General features: G+C 46.1%; 1 long non-coding RNA gene across 1 annotated transcript; it reads right to left on the bottom strand.

Moving 5' to 3' along the window:
* Nucleotides 1-254: 254 nt before the first annotated feature.
* Nucleotides 255-17,432, bottom strand: LOC116459008 (uncharacterized). The gene is made up of 3 exons (XR_009211163.1): nucleotides 17,303-17,432; nucleotides 6,224-6,351; nucleotides 255-817 (listed from the first exon to the last, which is right to left on the bottom strand). It is a non-coding gene; the product is annotated as an uncharacterized LOC116459008 (long non-coding RNA).
* Between the last annotated feature and the right edge of the window lie 1,976 nt (nucleotides 17,433-19,408).

Genomic DNA, 19,408 nt, shown 5'->3' with positions numbered 1-19,408 from the left:
ACCCCGTCTCTACTAAAAATACAAAAAATTAGCCGGGCGCGGTGGCGGGCGCCTGTAGTCCCAGCTACTCGGACAGGCTGAGGCAGGAGAATGGCATGAACCCGGGAGGTGGAGCTTGCAGTGAGCCGAGACTGCGCCACTGCACTCCAGCCTGGGCGACAGAGCGAGACTCCGTCTCAAAAAAAAAAAAAAACAAAAAACAAAAAACAAAAAACAAAAAAAAACAAAAACAAAAACAAAAAGAAAAACAAAAAAGGATCACATCAGAGGCATCCTTTAAGAGTTCACTGCAATGGCACTGGTTTAGTTACAGCTAATTTCACTGTCAAAGAAACTGGTATAAACTGACTCCAGAACATTTACTAAGATAATATTCTATACTTCTTTTTTCCAATTTTTCTCCTATCTGCACAACTACACCCTATCCTCCAAACAGATGCTAGCATCTTCCTGGTTGGCCCCTACCTACACGGAAGGCCTTCCATTTCCTTCCCTACATGACCTCAAGGTCAGCACTGGCAGCATCTTCAGAACAAACAAGTGGTCATGGCCTGGCTTGTTGGTTTAAGGAATTTCTGATTACATCGGGAGTCTCAACAGAGCTTAAGGATTCCTCTCACATCCTGACTCCCATCTTCAGTGGTCCATCTGGGATGTGAAGCACAGTATGATCAACATCTTAGATTCTTACCCAATGCTAAATGAAAGGAACTTGAAGTTCAGCTTCTTTACTTTTTCAGGATGGCATATCCGTCAGACAGAAGGTAGATTTCAACAGAATGTTGCCCATATGATCATATAGTTCCATGAAAGAGCCCTTTAAAAAACAACATTCTGTGATAGAGACTGTTGCTAAGAGAAAATTAGAATCTGAAATGCCCTATTACCTGTCTGGCCACAATTTTTTTTTCTTTTTTTTGAGACAGAGTCTCACTCTGTGGCCCAGGCTGGAGTGCAGTGGCGCAATCTCGGCTCACTGCAAGCTCCGCCTCCCGGGTTCAAGCAATTCTCCTGCCTCAGCCTCTCCGAAAAGCTGGGACTACAGGCGCCCGCCACCACGCCCAGCTAATTTTTTTGTATTTTTAGTAGAGACGGGGTTTCACTGTGGTCTCAATCTCCTGACCTCGTGATCCGCCCCCCTCGGCCTCCCAAAGTGCTGGGATTACAAGCGTGAGCCACTGCGCCCGGCCTTTTTTTTTCTTTTCTTTTTTTTTTTTTTTTGAGATGGAGTCTCACTCTGTCCCCACGCTGGAGTGCAGTGGCACAATCTCAGGTCACCGCAACTTCCGCTTCCCGGGTTCAAGTGATTTTCCTGCCTCAGCCTCCTGAGTAGCTGGGACTACAGGCACCTGCCACCACACCCAGCTAACTTTCGTATTTTTATTAGAGACTGGGTTTCACCATATTGGCCAGGCTGGTCTTGAACTCCTGACCTTGTGATCTGCCCGCCTCGGCCTCCCAAAATGCTGGGATTATAGGCGTAAGCCACTGTGCCTGGCCCTTTTTAAAAAATTTACGTGTATTTTTGAGACAGGTTCCTGCTCTGTGAGCCAGACTGGAGTGTAGAGGCCTGAACACAGCCACTGTAGTCTTGAACTCCTGGGCTTAAGCAACCCTCCCACCTCGGCCTCCCAAAGTGCTGAAATTACAGGCATGAGCCACCTTGTTCAGGATTTAGTCTTTTTTTTTTTTTTTTTTTTTTTTTTTTTGAGATAGGGTCTTGCTCTGTTGCCAAGGCTGGAGTGCAGTGGTAGGATTTTGGCATACTGCAGCCTCAACCTCCCAGGCTTAAGAGATCCTCCCTCTTCAGGCTCCCAAGTAGCTGGGACCACAGGCATGCACTGGCACACCCAGCTAATTTTTGTACTTTTTTTGTAGAGACAAGGTTTTGCCATGTTACCCAAGCTGACTGTTTTTTTCTTTTTTTAATCCTAAAAAATTTTTTTATAGAGACCACATCTTGCCATGTTGCCCAGGCTGGTCTTGAACACCTGGGCTCAAGCGATCCACCTGCCTCAGCCTCCCAAGGTGCTGGGATTACAGCATAAGCCACTGGTGCCCAGCCACTGTTTTTTTCTTTAAAGATTTATGATCAAAGTCCTAGCTCTGCGGTGTGAGCTGAGGCCACTCACATGATCTCTCATGCCTTATTTCCTCACCTGTAAAATGCAGCATCAACATCCCCTGTGGGGAGGATGACGAAGTTATTCCACATAAAGGCTCTAGAACGTTCCCAGCACATTTCATTCTCAAAGATCCTCAGTGTAAAGAGATGGAAACAGAGATAAGGTCACTGTGCCCACAGAGGGCGTGCTCTGTGGTGGCCCAACCTGTGCCCTCATACCTCTCTTCCCTCTTCCACCTTCAGGACATCACACTGGCAGCTCAACTCCAACGTGGTGGGAGTATTAACGCCATGGAAATCAGCAAGTGTTACAAACCAGGAGGTTTTTTCCTCCCCAGAAAGCCGGTTGTTAAACATTTACCAACATACCACTGGATAGGCTGAATGCTTGATTTCCATTTGGTCCGGAAAAAAATGGCAACGTGAGCCCGTGAAGCACAATGAATATTTGTACAACCAAGGAACAAACAAGACTATGTCGATCCTGAGCATAGTCCACCAGGGAGAAAAGACCAGGACAAAAAGTCTAACTTTAAAAAGAGGGTGGAGTGGGACAAACTAGTTAAGTAAAAGTCCAAAATCAGAAGTGAAAAGAGGCACGTGGCTCGTGCTTGTAATCCCAACAATTCAGGAGGCCAAGGATGAGGCCGAGGGTCACTGGAGCCCAGAGTTCAAGACAAGCCTGGGCAACATAGCAAGACCCCAGCTCTACAAAAAAAGTTTTAAAAATTAGCTGGGGCTGGGCACGGTGGCTCATGCTTGTAATCCCAGCACTTTGGGAGGCCGAGGCGGGCGGATCACGAGGTCAGGAGATTGAGACCACGGTGAAACCCCGTCTCTACTAAAAAATATATAAAAAATTAGCCGGGCGTGGTGGCGGGCGCCTGTAGTCCCAGCTACTCGGAGAGGCTGAGGCATGAGAATGGCGTGAACCCGGGAGGCGGAGCTTGCAGTGAGCCGAGATTGCGCCACTGAAAAAAAAAAAAAAAAAAAAAAATTAGCTGGGCATAGTGGTGTGCGACTATCGTCTCAGCTACTCAGCAGTCTGAGGCAGGGGGATCGCTTGAGCCCAGGAGGTTGAGGCTGCAGTGAGCTATGATCGTACCCCTTCACTCCAGCCTTGGTGATAGAGCAAGACTCTGTCTCAAAAATAAATAAATGATTTTAATTTAATACATACATGAAGTTCTCAAAGGCAGCTTCTTCCCAAAAACAGTAGTAAGGTACTGTGGAAGAGCAGGACAGATAGGGAGAGAGGGCCTGGATCCACACCCTCCACCTGTGTGACTGCAGGCAGGTGTGGGAGAAATTCTACTTGTCCCCAGTTTCCAGTTTCCCTTTCTTCAACAGAATAGAGGTCAGGTGGGTACATGGCCACCCTCCTTCAGCCTAACTTCTCCAGCCTTCCTTACAGCCAGCTATCATCATGTGGCTAAACTCTGGTCAATTGGTTGGGAGCAGAAGTGACACTGGAACCTCAACCTCTTACTGTTGTGAGCTTCCTTGGTTCTGGTTTTTCCGCCTGGTGGGAAACCAAAAACCATAAAGACCCTTCTAGATCCACGAGTGGAAGTCACAAGCTGAGGAAGGCCACCTGGCAGACCAGACTGTTAGAGGAGAAAGAAATGTGCTTGCACCTTGCTCAAGCCACTGTTCTTTGGGGCCTCCTTGCTGCAGAAGCTCGGTTTGTACCTTACTACAATTTGAGCAAGGTTCTTTACTTCTCTGAGTCTATGGCTTGAATATATAACCACTCTAAAACTCATATTAAAACTTAAGGCCGGGCGTAGTGGCTCACGCCTATAATCCCAGCACTTTGGGAGGTCAAGGCAGGTGGATCACCTGAGGTCAGGAGTTTGAGACTAGCCTGGCCAACGTGGCAAAACCCCATCTCTACTAAAAATACAAAATTAGCTGGGTGTGGTGGCGGGCACCTGTAATCCCAGCTACTTGGGAGGCTGAGGCAGGAGAATCGCTTGAACCCAGCAGGCAGAGGTTGCAGTGAGCAGAGACTGCACCATTGCACTCCAGCCTGGGAGATAGAGCAAGACTCCATCTAAAAAAAAAAAAAACCTTGTCTGGGCGCAGTGGCTCATGCCTGTAATCCCAGCACTTTGGGAGGCCGAGGCGGGCGGATCACCTGAGGTCAGGAGATCGAGACCATCCTGGCTAACACGGTGAAACCCTGTTTCTACTAAAAATACAAAAAATTAGCCTGGCGTGGTGGCAAGCGCCTGTAGTCCCATCTACTCAGGAGGCTGAGGCAGGAGAATGGCATGAATCGGGAAGGTGGAGCTTGCAGTGAGCCTAGATTGAGTCACTGCACTCCAGCCTGGGAGATAGAGCAAGACTCCGTCTCAAAAAAAAAGCTGGGTGTGGTGGCTCATGCCTGTAATCCCAGCACTTTGGGAGGCCAAGGCAGGCGGATCACCTGAGGTCAGGAGTTCAAGACCAACCTGGCCAACATGGTGAAACCCTGTCTCTACTAAAAATAAAAATATTAGCCAGGCATGGTGGCAGGCGCCTGTAATCCCAGCTACTCGGGAGGCTGAGGCAGGAGAATCGCTTGAACCTGGGAGACAGAGGTTGCAGTGAGCCGAGATAGCACCACTGCACTCCAGCCTAGGGGACAAGAGCGAGACTTCGTCTCAAAAAAGGAAAAAAAAAACAAACTTAATCCCTGGCTGGGTGTGGTGGCTCACGCCTGTAATCCCGGCATTTTGGGAGGCCAAGGCAGGTGGATCACCTGAGGTCAGGAGTTTGAGACCAGCCTGGCCAACATGGTGAAACTCCATCTCTACTAAAAATACAAAAATTAGCCGGACATGATGGTAGTACATGTCTGTAATCCCAGCTATTCGGGAGGCTGAGGCACAAGAATTGCTTGAACCTGGGAGGCGGAGGCTGCAGTGAGTCTAGATCGCACCATTGCACTTCAGCCTGGGTGACAGCGTGAGATTCTGTCTCCAAAACAAAACAAAACAAAACTTAATCCCAATGTGGCAGTATTGAAAGGTAGGGCCTTTAAGAGGTAATTGGATCATGAGAGCTCTGCCCTCAAGAATGGATTAATCCATTCGTGAATTAATGAGTTATCATGGGAGTGGAACTGGTGGCTTTATAAGAAGAGGTCAGGTACGGCAGCTCAGGCCTGTGATCCCAGAACTATGGGAGGCTAAAGGCAGGAGGCTCACTTGAGGCCAGGACTTTGAGACCAACCTGCTAGACATGGCAAGACCCTGTCTCTATGGAAAACAAAACAAAACAAAATTAGCTGAGCGTGGTGCTGTGCTCCTATAGTCCCTGCTACTCAGGAGGCTGAGGTAGGAGGATCGCTTGAGCCCAGGAGGCTGAAGCTGCAGTGAGCCATGATTGTGCCCCTGCACTTCCAGCTTAGGCAACAGAGTGACACCCCATCTCTTAAAACAAAACAAAACAAAAGGAAGAAAGACCTGAGCTAGTACATTACTCAGCTCCCTTGCCATGTGATGCCCCACGCCACCTTGGGCCACCACAGTGTCCCCAGCAGCAAGAAGGTCCCCACCAGATATGCCTCTCAACCTTGGACTTCTCAGCCTCCATAACCATATGAAATAAATTTCTTTTTTCTTTTTTTTGAGATGGAGTCTCACTCAGCCACCCAGGCTGAAGTGCAGTGGCGTGATCTCGGCTCACTGCAACCACCATCTCCTGGGTTGAAGCGATTCTCCCGTCTCAGCCTCCCAAGTAGCTTGGATTACAGGCATCCACCATCATGCCTGGCTAATTTTTGTATTTTAGTAGAAACAGGATTTCACCGTGTTGGTCAGGCTGGTCTTGAACTCCTGACCTCAGGTGATCCGCCCACCTCAGCCTCCCAAAGTGCTACAATTACAGTCATGAGCCACTGCGCCCAGCCTCATCCTTCTCCATTTTAATTTTTAACACCCACCCTCTCATTTCCCAGTGGCAGAAAGATAACAGCCCCATATGGCTGCTTGTCTTAAGCACACCAAGAAAGAAGGAAGCTGAGGAGGCTAATTCCTATGTATTCTCCATCATAAACAAGAAGGCCCAAGGAACCCACTGAAAGCAAAAGAGACAGGGAACAAGACATACCTGGGGACCAAGGCTTAATGCTACCTGGCGCTCCTTCTTGGCCACCGCCTACCAAAAGAGAAGCAATCTCTCTGGTAAGATGCTATTCTCTCGTTTAGAATTCTGTATTTGGGAAAACGTGGGCAACCCTAAAAACAAAAATTAAAAACTAAAAAATACAGTCAATTCTTTACCCAAACAGTAAAACAAGACTTCCAAAAGGACTCAAGATGAAAACACTTTCTTAATGAGACCAGGACCACAGGAAAAACCAGGACACTTGGGCACACCAGGGCTGATGGGCACCCTACCAATATAAAAACACCAGCGTCTTAAAACAAGATCTTTGACACATGGAATGAATTAGAATTCTTCAATCACTTCTTGAGTATTCATGGACCCCTTCGTTTTCATATAATTTCAAAATCAGGCCGGGTGCGTTGGCTTATGCCTGTAATCCCAGCACTTTGGGAGGCCAAGGCAGACAGATCACATGAGGTCAGGAGTTTGAGACCAACCTGGCCAATATGGTAAAACCCCATTTCTACTAAAAACACAAAAATCAGCCAGGCGTGGTAGCACACCCCTGTAATCCCAGCTACTCAGGAGACTGAGGCAGGAGAATTGGTTGAGTCTGGGAGGCAGAGGTTGCAGTGAGCTGAGATTGTGCCATTGCACTCCAGCCTGGGTGACAGAGTGAGACCCTATCTCAAAAAAAAAAAAAAAAAAAAAATTTGCTTTAAATTTCACCCTCTTCTCACACCCTCTGCTGACAATCTCGGGTTTTTTATTGGGATTGCACTCAATTTCTAGATCAGTTTGAGAACTGGTATATTTATAACAGTAAGTTTTCCGATCCAAAACCAGGGTACATCTGCCCATTTATTCAAGTCTTTAATTTCTTCTAAAATTGTATAGTGCTCTCCATAAAGGTTTTACACATCTTTTATTTGATTTATTCCTAGGTATTTTTTATTTATAATTCTACTTTTTAACTTCAGTGTGTTTGTTGGTGGTACACTGTAATTTATTTTTGTTTGAATTTTTATTTATTTATTTTTTTTTGAGACGGAGTTTCACCCTTTCGCCTAGCCCAGGCCTGGGATTACAGGTGTGAGCCACCGTGCCTGGCCTAGTTTTTGTATTTTTAGTAGAGACGCGGTTTCACCATGTTAGTCAGGCTGGTCTTGAACTCCTGACCTCGTGATCTGCCCGCCTCAGCCTCCCAAAATGCTGGGATTACAGGCGTGAGCCACCATGCCCTATTTGACTTTTTTATCCAGACAATTGCTAAAATAATCGATTATTGCCTTTAAAGCTGTTTGGGTAAAGAACTGACTGTATTACAGCTTTGGATCATTTTGGATTTTCTACATATATAATAGTATCACCAATGAATAATAGTTTGTTTCTTCCTTTTGGATTATTTTATCTTTTTATCCTTTTTCTGATTTACTGGGCTCACTAAGACTTCTGTCACTATCCTCAAGCAGTAAATGCATGTGCCCTGTCGTCTTTCCATTTTCACAGGTTTTCAATATATATTATCATTTAGTTAATGGTTGCTAAAAAAAATTGTTGCAGCTTTTCCTTACAAGAATAAAGGAAGGTCACTTTCTCTTCATTCATTTGGAAATTGTACAGTTTCTATTCCTTTATTTTTTTGAGACGGAGTCTCGCTCTGTCACCCAGGCTGGAGTGCAGTGGTGTGACCTCGGCTCACTGCAAGCTCCGCCTCCCGGGTTCACGCCATTCTCCTGTCTCAGCCTCCTGAGTAGCTGGGACTACAGGCGCCTGCCACCACTCCCGGCTAATTTTTTGTATTTTTAGTAGAGACGGGGTTTCACCATGGTCTCGATCTCCTGACCTCGTGATCCGCCCGTCTCGGCCTCCCAAAGTGCTGGGATTACAGGCGTGAGCCACCTCGCCTGGCCACAGTTTCTATTCCTACAATTATTCCTTAGAACTTGTAAACTGCACTTATTAAAATCTACATTTAATCCCTATCCTAGTTTGCTGTGATTTGGATATGGTTTCTTTGGCCCCACCAAGTCTCATGTTAAACTGTGATACCCCAATGCTGAGGTGAGGCCCGTGTGGTGCCCCAATGCTGAGGTGGGGCCCGTGTGGTGCCCCGCCCGTGTGGTGCCCCAATGCTGAGGTGGGGCCCGTGTGGTGCCCCATGCTGAGGTGGGGCCGGTGTGGTGCCCCAATGCTGAGGTGGGGCCTGTGTGGTGCCCCAATGCTGAGGTGGGGCCTGGTAGGATGTGTTCAGGTTCTCGGGGCAGATCCCTCGTGAATGGTTTGGTGCCATATTTGAGGGAATAACTGAGTTCTCATTTTCTTTCTTTTTTTTTTTTTTTTGAGACAGAGTTTCGTTCCTGTCACCCAGGCTAGAATGCAATGGAGTGATCTTGGCTCACTGCAACATCCACCTCCCAGGTTCAAGTGATTCTCCTGCCTTGCCCAGGTAATTTTTATATTTTTAGTAGAGATAGGGTTTCATTATGTTGGCCAGGCTGGTCTCGAACTCCTGACCTCAGGTGATCCACCCGCCTCGGCCTCCCAGATTGCTGGGATTACAGGCGTGAACCACCGCACCCAGCCAGTTCTCACTCTTGGTTCCCAAGAGAACTGGTTGTTGAAAAAGCCTGGCACCCGGGCACAGTGGCTCACACCTGTAATCCCAGCACTTTGGGAGGCCGAAGTGGGTGGGTCACGAGGTCAGGAGTTCAAGACCAGCCCGGCCAACATAGTGAAACCCTGTCTCTACTAAAAATACAAAAATTAGCTGCGTGTGGTGGCGGGCGCCTGTAATCTCAGCTACTCGGGAGGCTGAGGCAGGAAAATCACCTGAATCCAGGAGGCAGAGATTGCAGTGAGCCGAGATTGCACCACTGCACTCCTACCTGGGTGGCAGAGAGACTCCATCTCAAAAAAAAAAAAAAACATCAGGCGTGGTGGCTCACGCCTGTAATCCCAGCACTTTGGGAGGCTGAGGCGGGTGGATGACGAGGTCAGGAGATTGAGACCATCCTGGCTAACACAGTGAAACCCTGTCTCTACTAAAAAAACACAAAAGAAAAAGCCTGGCACCTTCTGTTTCTCTCTCTTCCTCTCTATCAACCACGGGGTGTCTACAAGCTAGCTTCCCTTTGGCTCCCCTTGAACTTTTGCCATGAGCGGAAGCAGCCTGAAACTCTTACCAGAACCAGAACTGTGTCAAATCTCTTTTCCTTATAAATTACCCACCGTCTGGTACTCCTTTATAGCAACACAAATGGACTAAGACATAGCTACTACAAAGACTGGAATGTTTTAACTTCATTTACTCTCCTTCATGACTTGTTACTATTTTCATGTATTATGCAATTCTACCTTGATTTTACCCCATAGATATTATTATATTACTAAACAATTAGTGGGGTTTTTTGGAGGGGACAGGGTTTCGGTCTGCCACCCAGGCTGGAGTACGGTTGTGTGATCACGGCAATGTCAACTTCTAAGGCTCACGTGATCCTGCCATCTCAGCCTCCTAAGTATCTGGGACCACAGGAATGTGCCACAGTGCCCGGCTAGTGTGTTTTATTATTTGTAGAGACAATGTCTCCCTATGTGGCCCAGGCTGGTCTCAAACTCCTGGGCTCAAGTGACCCTCCCAAAGTGCTGGAATTACAGGCAGGAGCCACTGCACCCAGCCAATGTTAATTTGAATTTGCTCACATATGTGCTTTGCATTCTTTTTTGAATCTCAGTTCTTCCATTTAGGATCACTGTTTTCTGCCTAAAGTCCATTCTATTTTTTATTTTACTTTGAGATGGGGTCTCACTCTGTCACCCAGGCTAGAGCGCAGTGGTGTGATCTTAACTTACTATAGCCTCTACCTCCAGGCTCAAGTGATACTCCCACCTCAGCCTCCCAAGTAGCTGGAACTACAGGCATGCACCACTGCTCCCGGCTAATTTTTGTATTTTTTTGTAGAGACAGGGTTTCACCACATCACCCAGGCTGGTCTCAAGCTTCTGGACTCAAGCAATCCACCCTTCTTTGCCTCCCAAAGTGCTGGGATTACAGGCATGAGTCCCTGCGCCTGGCCCCTATTCTTGAGAATTATATTTAGTAAAGGACTGTGTCTTAGCCTGTTTCTGCTGCTATAACAAAATATCTTAGACTGGGTAATTTATAAACAACAGAAAATTATTTCTCACAGCTCTGGGGGATGGGAAATCCAAAACCAAGGCAGCAGCAGATTCAATGTGTGCTGAGGACCTGATTTTCATAGATGGTGCCTCCACTGTGTCCTCACATGGCAAAAGGGACTAACAGACTCCCTCAAGCCCTTCTACAAGGTACTAATCCCATTCATCAGAGTGGAGCCCTCACCACCTCATCATATTCTAGGCCTCACTTTTTTTTTTTTTCTTAATTGGGACAGGGTTTAACTCTTGCTCAGGCAGGAGTGCAGCAGTGCAATCATGAGTCACTGCAGTCTCAGTCTCCTGGGCTCAAGTGATCCTCTTGCCTCAGCCACCCACGTAGGTGGGTCTACAGGCACACCCCACCATGCCCAGCTAGTTTTTTCTTTTTTTGTAGAGATGGGGTTTCACCATGTTGCTCAGGCTGGTAAGCCCCACCTCCTAAAACTGTTGCATTGGGGATTAAGTTTCAATATGAATTCTGGAGGGACACAAACATTCAACTACAGTAGATAATTTTTTTTTTTTTGAGACAGAGTTTTGCTCTTGTTGCCCAGGCTGGAGTGCAATGGCGCCATCTCAGCTCACCACAACCTCCACCTCCCAGATTCAAGCAGTTCTGCCTCAGCCTCCCAAGTAGCTGGGATTACAGGCATGTGCCATCACGTCTGGCTAATTTTGTATTTTTAGTAGAGACGTGGTTTCTCCATGTTGGTCAGGCTGCTCTCGAACTCCCGACCTCAGGTGATCCACCCACCTCGGCCTCTCAAAGGGCTGGGATTACAGGCATGACCCACCACACCTGGCCTACAGCAGATAATTTTTTTGAAAGATAATTTTTCCTGATATCAAGTTAGAAGTCAGGAATTGTTTTAGTTTCAGCACAATGAAAATATTACTCCACTGGCTTCTGGTTTCCACTGCGGCACTTAAGTCAGCCATCATTCTTACTGCTTCTCAGACAAAGTTGATCTGTCTTTTTCGTTTAAGATCCCTCTTTGGTGCTTTGTAGTTTTACTCTCCTTTGGCTAGCTATAAATTTTATTTTTATTTATCCTGCTTACCATTCATTTGTCTTCTCAAATCTGTATACTTCTTTTGAGATGGAGTCTTGCTCTGTCGCCCAGGCTGGAGTGCTCAAGCTCAGCTCACTGCAACCTCCGTCTTCTGGGGTCAAGCGATTCTCCTACTTCAGCCTCGCGAGTAGCTGGGATTACAGGTGCGCACCACCACGCTGAGCTAATTTTTGTGTTTTCAGTAGAGACAGGGTTTCACCATGCTGGCCAGGCTGGTCTCGAACTCTTGACCTTGTGATCCTCCCGCCTCAGCCTCCCAAAGTGCTGGGATTACAGGCGTGAGCCACCATGGCTGGCCTAAATCTGTAGACTTCTTTCACCAATTCTAAGAAATTTTAGTCTTTATCTTTCCTAATAATAAATCTGCCTCATTCTCTCTTTTCTCTTTACAGAACATTAAGTAAACATCCATTAGACATTTGCCCTCGATGTCCCATGTTCTAGTCTATCTTTCCCATCATTTTCTCTGTGCTTCATTCTGGGTAATTCCTTCTGACCTGTTTTCTGGTTCACTGATTTTCACTTCACTGTATATATTTTTTATTAAACCTGTACACACTGAATTATTATTATTATTGAGAGAGGGTCTTGTTCTGTCACCCAGGCTGGAGTGCACTTGTGCAATAATGGCTTGACCTCCAGGGCTCGAGTGATCCTCCCACCTCAGCCTCCCAAGTAGCTGGGACTACAGGTGTGCGCCACCACACCTGGCTAATTTTAAAAATTCTCTGTAGAGACAGGTTTTCACCATGTTGCCCAGGCTGGTCTTGAACTTCTGGGCTCAAGTGATCTCCCTACCTCCACCTCCCAAAGTACTGGGATTACAAGCATGAGCCACCTCACCTGGCCTGAATTCGTGATATTGGTTATTTTATTCTTTATTTCTAGAAGTTCTATATGGTCCTTTTTCAAATATTTTTATGTTGTTAAATATTTATTTATTTCTTTTTTTTTTTTTTTTTTTTTTTGAGACGGAGTCTCGCTCTTTCGCCCAGGCTAGAGTGCAGTGGCACGATCTTGGCTCACTGTAAGCTCCGCCTCCCGGGTTCACGCCATTCTCCTGCCTCAGCCTCCCGAGTACCTGGGATTACAGGCGCCCGCCACCACGCCCAGCTAATTTTTTGTATTTTTAGTGGAAACAGGGTTTCACCGTGTTAGCCAGGATGGTCTCGATCTCCTGACCTCGTGATCCGCCCACCTCGGCCTCCCAAAGTGCTGGGATTACAGGCATGAGCCACTGCACCCAGCCAAATATTTATTTCTTTAAAAATAAGAAGCACACTCAGCCAGCATGCTGGATCACGCCTGTAATTCCAGCACTTTAGGAGGCCGAGGTGGGCAGATCGCTTAAAGCCAGGAATTCACAACCAGCCTGGGCAACATGGCAAAAACCTGTTTTTACAAAAAATACAAAGAATTAGCCAGGTGTGGTGGTGTGTGCCGTAGTCCCAGCCACTCAGAAGGCTGAGACAGAAGGATCACTTGAGCCCAGAAGGCGGAAGCTGCAGTAAGCCAAGATCACGCCACTGCACTCCAACTCCAGCCTAGGTGACAGAGTGAGACCTTCTCACACACACACAAAAAGCACACTTTTTTTATAGTCTGTTTCTAACAATTCCAATACCTGAAGTCTTTGAGGAAGTGTTTCTACTGGTTTTCCTGTTTTCGTTTTCTGGGGGTTTTTCTTGAGACAAGGTTTCACTTTGTCACCCAGGCTGGAGTGCAGCGGTGCAATCATAGCTCACAGCAGCCTCAAACTCATGGACTCAAGCCATCCTCCCAGTATGCTGGGATTACAGGCATGAGCCACCACACCTAAACTGTACTGGTTTTAACTCAGGGTGGCTTATTTTCTTGTGTGCTTAGTCATTTTTGTCTGTGTACTATTAATCATTGTCCTTAAAAAATATCTGCAGGCGGATCACCTGAGGTCAGGAGTTCAAGACCAGCCTGGCCAACACAGTGAAACCCCGTCCTTACTAAAAATACAAAAATTAGCCGGACACACGCCTATAGTCCCAGCTAGTTGTGAGGCTGAGGTAGGAGAATCACTTCAAGCTGGGAGGCAGAGGTTGCAGTGAACCGAGATTGTGCTACTGCCTGGGATACAAAGCAAGACTCCATCTCAAAAAAAAAAAAAAAAAAAAATCTGCAGGGATTCTTTGTATCTTAGGATGAAGGTAACTTCTTCCAGAGAGGTTTTATCTTTGTTCCTGTCAGATGACAAGCTAGAAACACCTTGAATTAAATTCATGCCCGATTTCCCTGAACTACCAGGCAATGTAACCTGGGCTAAAAATCCTCACAAAGGCCAACATAGAGCCACAATTCTCAGAAACAGGTTTTTTTTCCTTTTCATCTTTTTGTGCTACATTTAGTAAAAGGACAACCAGGTAGGGGCAAGGAATGGTGTGAGGCACATGTGCCTCTAGTCTGCCCTCACACCTTGAGGATACAGCCCTTCAGAGTTCCATCAGTGCGGGGAGGGTCTCCTTTAGGCTATTTACCTTGAGAGGAATGAGCTTAACTACCGTTCTTTTCACAAATCCTCCAAAATCAAAGCCCCACTTTGTCCACATCAGCAAATGCCCTCAGGACAAAAGCAGACTCCATTCCATGGTGTTTAAATTACCTTTCTGCGTTATTTTCAGTTAGATTTTGATCCAAAAGTCCCCTACTTTTTGGTCAGTTCTTTTATTTATGTTTTTTCATCTAACAATTGTGGCTGTTTTTCTGGGGTGGGGAGTGGGGGAGTAGAAGGTAGTCTAACCTAGCCTAACATTCTCAGAAACATAAAACCTTGCCATTTTTCTTGCAAAATTTATTTGATAACACGATTCTATAATGAAACATACATGCTCTCGTTGCTTTGAGGAATTATTCTACTCTCTACTGGCTTCCATTCATGCTGCTGAGACATCTGTTGTCAACCTAGCTAATGCTCCATTTTAGGTAATCTATCTTTTAACTTTACCTTAATATCTATCTTCTTTTTGTCTTTGGTGCTATACGATTTCAGTGTATGGGTGTGGGTTTGTTTTTTTCTTTTTCTCTTTTTTTTTTTTTTTCCTGAGACAGAGTCTCACTCTCGCCCAGGCTGGAGCTCAGTAGCATGATCTTGGCTCACTGCAACATCCATCTCCCACATTCAAGCAATTCTCCTGCCTCAGCCTCCTGAGTAGCTGGGAATACAGGTGTGCACCACCACGCCCGGCTAATTTTTGTATTTTTAGTAGAGACGGGGTTTCACCGTGTTAGCAAGGATGGTCTCAATCTCCTGACCTTGTGATCCGCCCACCTTGGCCTCCCAAAGTGCTGGGATTACAGGCATGAGCTACCGCGCCTGGCTGGGTTTGATTTTCTGAAAATATTGATTGGGACATATTGTGATTCCTAAACCTGTGGATTTAGGTCTTTTATTAGTTTCTGAAAGTCCAAAGCTATTAATACTTTGAATAATACCTCTCTTCAATATTCCCGATTTTTTCATTCTACAATTCCAGCTACATATTTACTACCATCACTGATCTCTCAGGGCTGCACTTTGGGTAATGTCTTTCACTATGTTTCACTTTACCAATTCCATCTTCATCTGTGTTTAATCTGTTTAATCCATATATTGAATTTTGGAGTGTGTTTTTTTTTTTTTTTTTTTTTTGAGACAGGGTCTGGCTCTGTCACCCAGGCTGGAGGGCAGTGACATGATCTTGTCTCGCTGCAACCTCCACCTTTCAGACTCAAGCCATCCATCCGCCCAGCCGGGTCATGTTAATTTTTAACGCATCAATGTGCTCACAGAAATTCTATTTGGCCAAGCGTGGTAACTCACACCTATAATACCAGCACTTTGGGAGGCCAAGGCAGGAGGATCACGTCGGCCCAGGAGTTCAAGACCAGTCTGGACAACACACTGAGACCCCATCTCTAAAAAAATTGTTTTTAAATTAGCCACGGTGGGCGGGGTGCGGTGGCTCAAATCCCAGCACTTTGGGAGGCTGAGGCGGGCGAATTGCTTGAGGTCAGGAATTCAAGACCAGCCTGACCAACGTGGTGAAACCCCGTCACTACTAAAAACACAAAAATTAGCCGGGCATGGTGGCTGGTGCCTATAATCCCAGCTATTCGGGAGGCTGACGCAGGAAATTCGCTTGAACCCAGGAGACGGAGGTTGCAGTGAGTCAAGGTCGTGCCATTGCACTCCAGCCTGGGCAACAGAGCGAGACTCCGTCTCACAAAAAAAATATATAAAAATATATAAATAAATAAATTAGCCGTGGTGGTGCATTCCTATAGTCCCAGCTACTCGGGAGGCTTAAGTGGGAGGATCCTTTCAGCCTAGGTGTACATGGTTGTGGTGAGCTATGATCACACCACTGCACTCCAGCCTGGGTGACAAAGTGAGACCTTGTCTCGAAAAAAAAATAAAAAAGAAATTAGGCCAGGCGCGCTGGCTCACACCTGATAATCCCAGCACTTTGGGAGGCCGAGGTGGGTGGATCACGAGGTCAGGAGATCGAGACCATCCTGGCTAACATGGTGAAATGCCGTCTCTACTAAAAATACAAAAAAAATTAGCCAGGCGTGCTGGCGGCCGCCTGTAGTCCCAGCTACTCGGGAGGCTGAGGCAGGAGAATGGTGTGAACCCAGGAGGTGGAGCTTGCAGTGAGCCAAGATCACGCCACTGCGCTCCAGCCTGGGCGACAGAGCAAGACTCTGTCTCAAAAAAAAAAAAAAAAAAAAAAAGAAATTATATTTATTCTAATTTATCCAGCATCTAACTGAACTGCAATGGAAGAGCCTCGTAAGAATATCTAATATTGCTGGAAGCAGAGGTCCTTCCCTCCCCTTTTCATTTTCTAGATAACTGTGTGGTTTGAATGGCAACTGTGACAGTGTATATGCTGTATCTCACATGTTCCCTGCAAGTGAGACGGAACATATACCTCATTACATATGTGCAAAACTGTTCCCATTTTGTCAGAATTAAACTTTGGGCCAGGCGTGGCGGCTCACGCCTGTAATCCCAGCACTTTGGGAGGCCGAGGCGGGCGGATCACAAGGTCAGGAGTTCGAGACCACCCTGGCCAATATGGTGAAACCCCGTCTCTACTACAAACACAAAAATTAGCCAGGTGTGGTGGTACACGCCTGTAGTCCCAGCTACTTGGGAGGCTGAGGAAGAAGAATCACTTGATCCCGGGAGGCGGAGGTTGCAGTGAGCCGAGATCACACCACTGCACTCTAGCCTGGGCAACGGGGCAAGACTCCGTCTCAAAAAAAAGAAAAAAAGAAAAAAAAAAGAATTAAACTTGGGCTTGGAAAGACCAAGTAACTTGCTCAAAAACACGCAGAGCATCTCAAAACCAGACACAGGAGGATCAAAAACCACCAAAAGACAATAGACCATGAGCACATCTTTTTTTTTTTTTTTGAAACAGAGTCTTGCTCTGTCACCCAGGCTGGAGTACAGTGACACTGTCTCAGCTCACTGCAACCTCCACCTCCCGGGTTCAAGTGATTCTCCTGCCTCAGCCTCCTGAGTAGCTGGGATTACAGGTACACACCACCACGCCCAGCTAATTTTTGTATTTTTAGTAGAGACAGGTTTCACCATGTTGGTCAGGCTGGTCTCAAACTCCTGACTCATGATCCACCCACCTCGGCCTCCCAAAGTGCTGAGATTACAGGCGTGAGCCACCGCACCCAGCCAGCATATCTTCTAAACTACGTTTTTTGCTGTGAACCACCTTTGAACTTCCACCTATACATAATTTTGTATAAATTACACAATAAAACAGAATCAAATTGAAAAAGAAACTCATCTTACCTTCTGTGGAAATCTCTTGTTTAAATCATGTATTCAGGCAAAATAGAAAAACATTTGTGGTTTTTTTCTTGGAGTATATGCAGCTTTAAGAAAATTTTTTTCATTCAGTGGAAGATTTATAATCTCTTTACCTGAAAAGTAAGAGGAAAAATCTTATTTTAAGTTCTTCCTTGGTAAAGTTAACTTATCAAAATGGCAGACAACAGGAAAAGGAGACAGGGCACAGTGGCTCACACCTGTAATCCCAACACTATGGGAGGCCAAGGCGGCAGATCACTTGAGTCCAAGAGTTCAAGACTAGCTTGGGTGACATGGAAAAACCTCATTTCTACCAAAAAATACAAAAATCAGCTGGGTGTGGTGGCGCATGCCTGTAGTCCCAGCTACTCGGGAGGCTGAGGCAGGATCACTTGAGCCTGGGAGGCAGAGGTTGCGGTGAGCTGAGATCATGCCACTGCACTCCAGCCTGGGTGACCAGAGACTGACCCCATCTCAAAAAAAAACAGTAATTACAAAATTTTAAAAATAAAGCAATGGAAGAGCATTTATCATCTGTCCTTTAAATATAAAATTTGTCTTTGATTTCATAATTCAACTAGCAAACATGACAGTTAAAATGATACATTAAGATAGTTTTTTCTTTTTTTTTTTTTTTTAAGAGATGGGGTCTCACTATGTTGGCCCAGGGTGGAGAGCAGTAGCTATTCACAGCTCCAGTCCCACTACTAACCAGCATGGGAGTTTCTGATGTGCTCCATTTCCAACCTGAGCTGGTTCACGCCTCCTTAGGCAACCTGGTGGTCTTCCTTTTCTGGGAAGTCACCATACTGATGCCGAACTTAGTGCGGACACCCAGTTCACATAGCACATTACAGCCCTCAAGTGATTCTCCTGCCACAGCCTGCTGAGTAGCAGGAATTAACAAGCACAAACCACTGTGCCTGGCTATATTACAACTTTAAAATTCCATTTTATAATTATCCTAGTCCCAGGTGAAATAATGTATTTAATAATTTGTGGGATGGGTGGAGTATTATGTTTAATTGGCAGTGTCAGGTATGAAGTCCTTCAGAAAATAAAATTTGTTTTAAAAAAGGTCTGATTGATTTTTAGCTCTTGAACCCACTGTCACTTAAATTTCCAATAATGATTAAAAATATTTTAAAATTAGGATTGCCAATACCCTGACCTCTAAAAAGGGTTTCTTAGAAATAGGTCCTACATTTGTGGCCGGGGGCAGTGGCTCACGCCTATAATCCCAACACTTTGGGAGGCCGAGGTGGGTGGATCATGAGGTCAGGAGTTCAAGATCAGCCTGGCCAACACAGTGAAACCCTGTCTCTACTAAAAATACAAAAACTAGCTAGGTGCAATGGCAGGTGCCTGTAATCCCAGCTACTCGGGAGGCTGAGGCAGGAGAATCACTTGAACCTGGGAGGCGGAGGTTGCAGTGAGCCAAGATCGCGCCACTGCACTCCAGCCTGGGCAACAGAGTGAGACTCCGTCTCGAAAAAAAAAAGAAAAAAAGAAATAGGTCCTACATTTAAACTTTTTTCTTTAAAACATAGCATGGCCAGGCGTGGTGGCTCATGCCTGTAATCCCAGCACTTTGGGAGGCCAAGGCAGGCGGATCACGAGGTCAGGCATTCGAGACCAGCCTGGCCAACATAGTGAAACCCCATCTCTACTAAAAATACAAATTAGCTGGGCGTGGTGGCAGGCGCCTGTAATCCCATCTCCTCAGGAGGCTGAGGCAGGAGAATTGCTTGAACCTGGGAGGCAGACGTTGCAGTGAGCTGAGATCACACCATTGCACTCCAGCCCTGGCAACAGTGCAAGACTCCGTCTCAAAAACAAACAAGATGTGGCGCATAGTTCTGTGCACTGTTACTATCCAGAAAGCATCTTGACAGATCAATGGAAAGCTAAAACATTCTAAATTTAACATGAATACACTTACTTTTATTTTTTATTTTTATTTTTTTATTTTTTGAAACGGAATCTAGCTCTGTCGCCCAGGCTGGAGTACAGCGGCGCAATCTTGGCTCACTGCAAGCTCCGCCTCCCGGGTTCACGCCATTCTCCTGCCTCAGCCTCTCCGAGTAG

This window comes from Hylobates moloch, unplaced genomic scaffold, assembly GCF_009828535.3.
Source record: "Hylobates moloch isolate HMO894 unplaced genomic scaffold, HMol_V3 SCAFFOLD_19, whole genome shotgun sequence".
Taxonomy (NCBI): Eukaryota; Metazoa; Chordata; class Mammalia; order Primates; family Hylobatidae; genus Hylobates; species Hylobates moloch.
The sequence above is the reverse complement of the archived record's forward strand: the minus strand, read 5'-3'. Positions and strand labels throughout refer to the sequence as shown.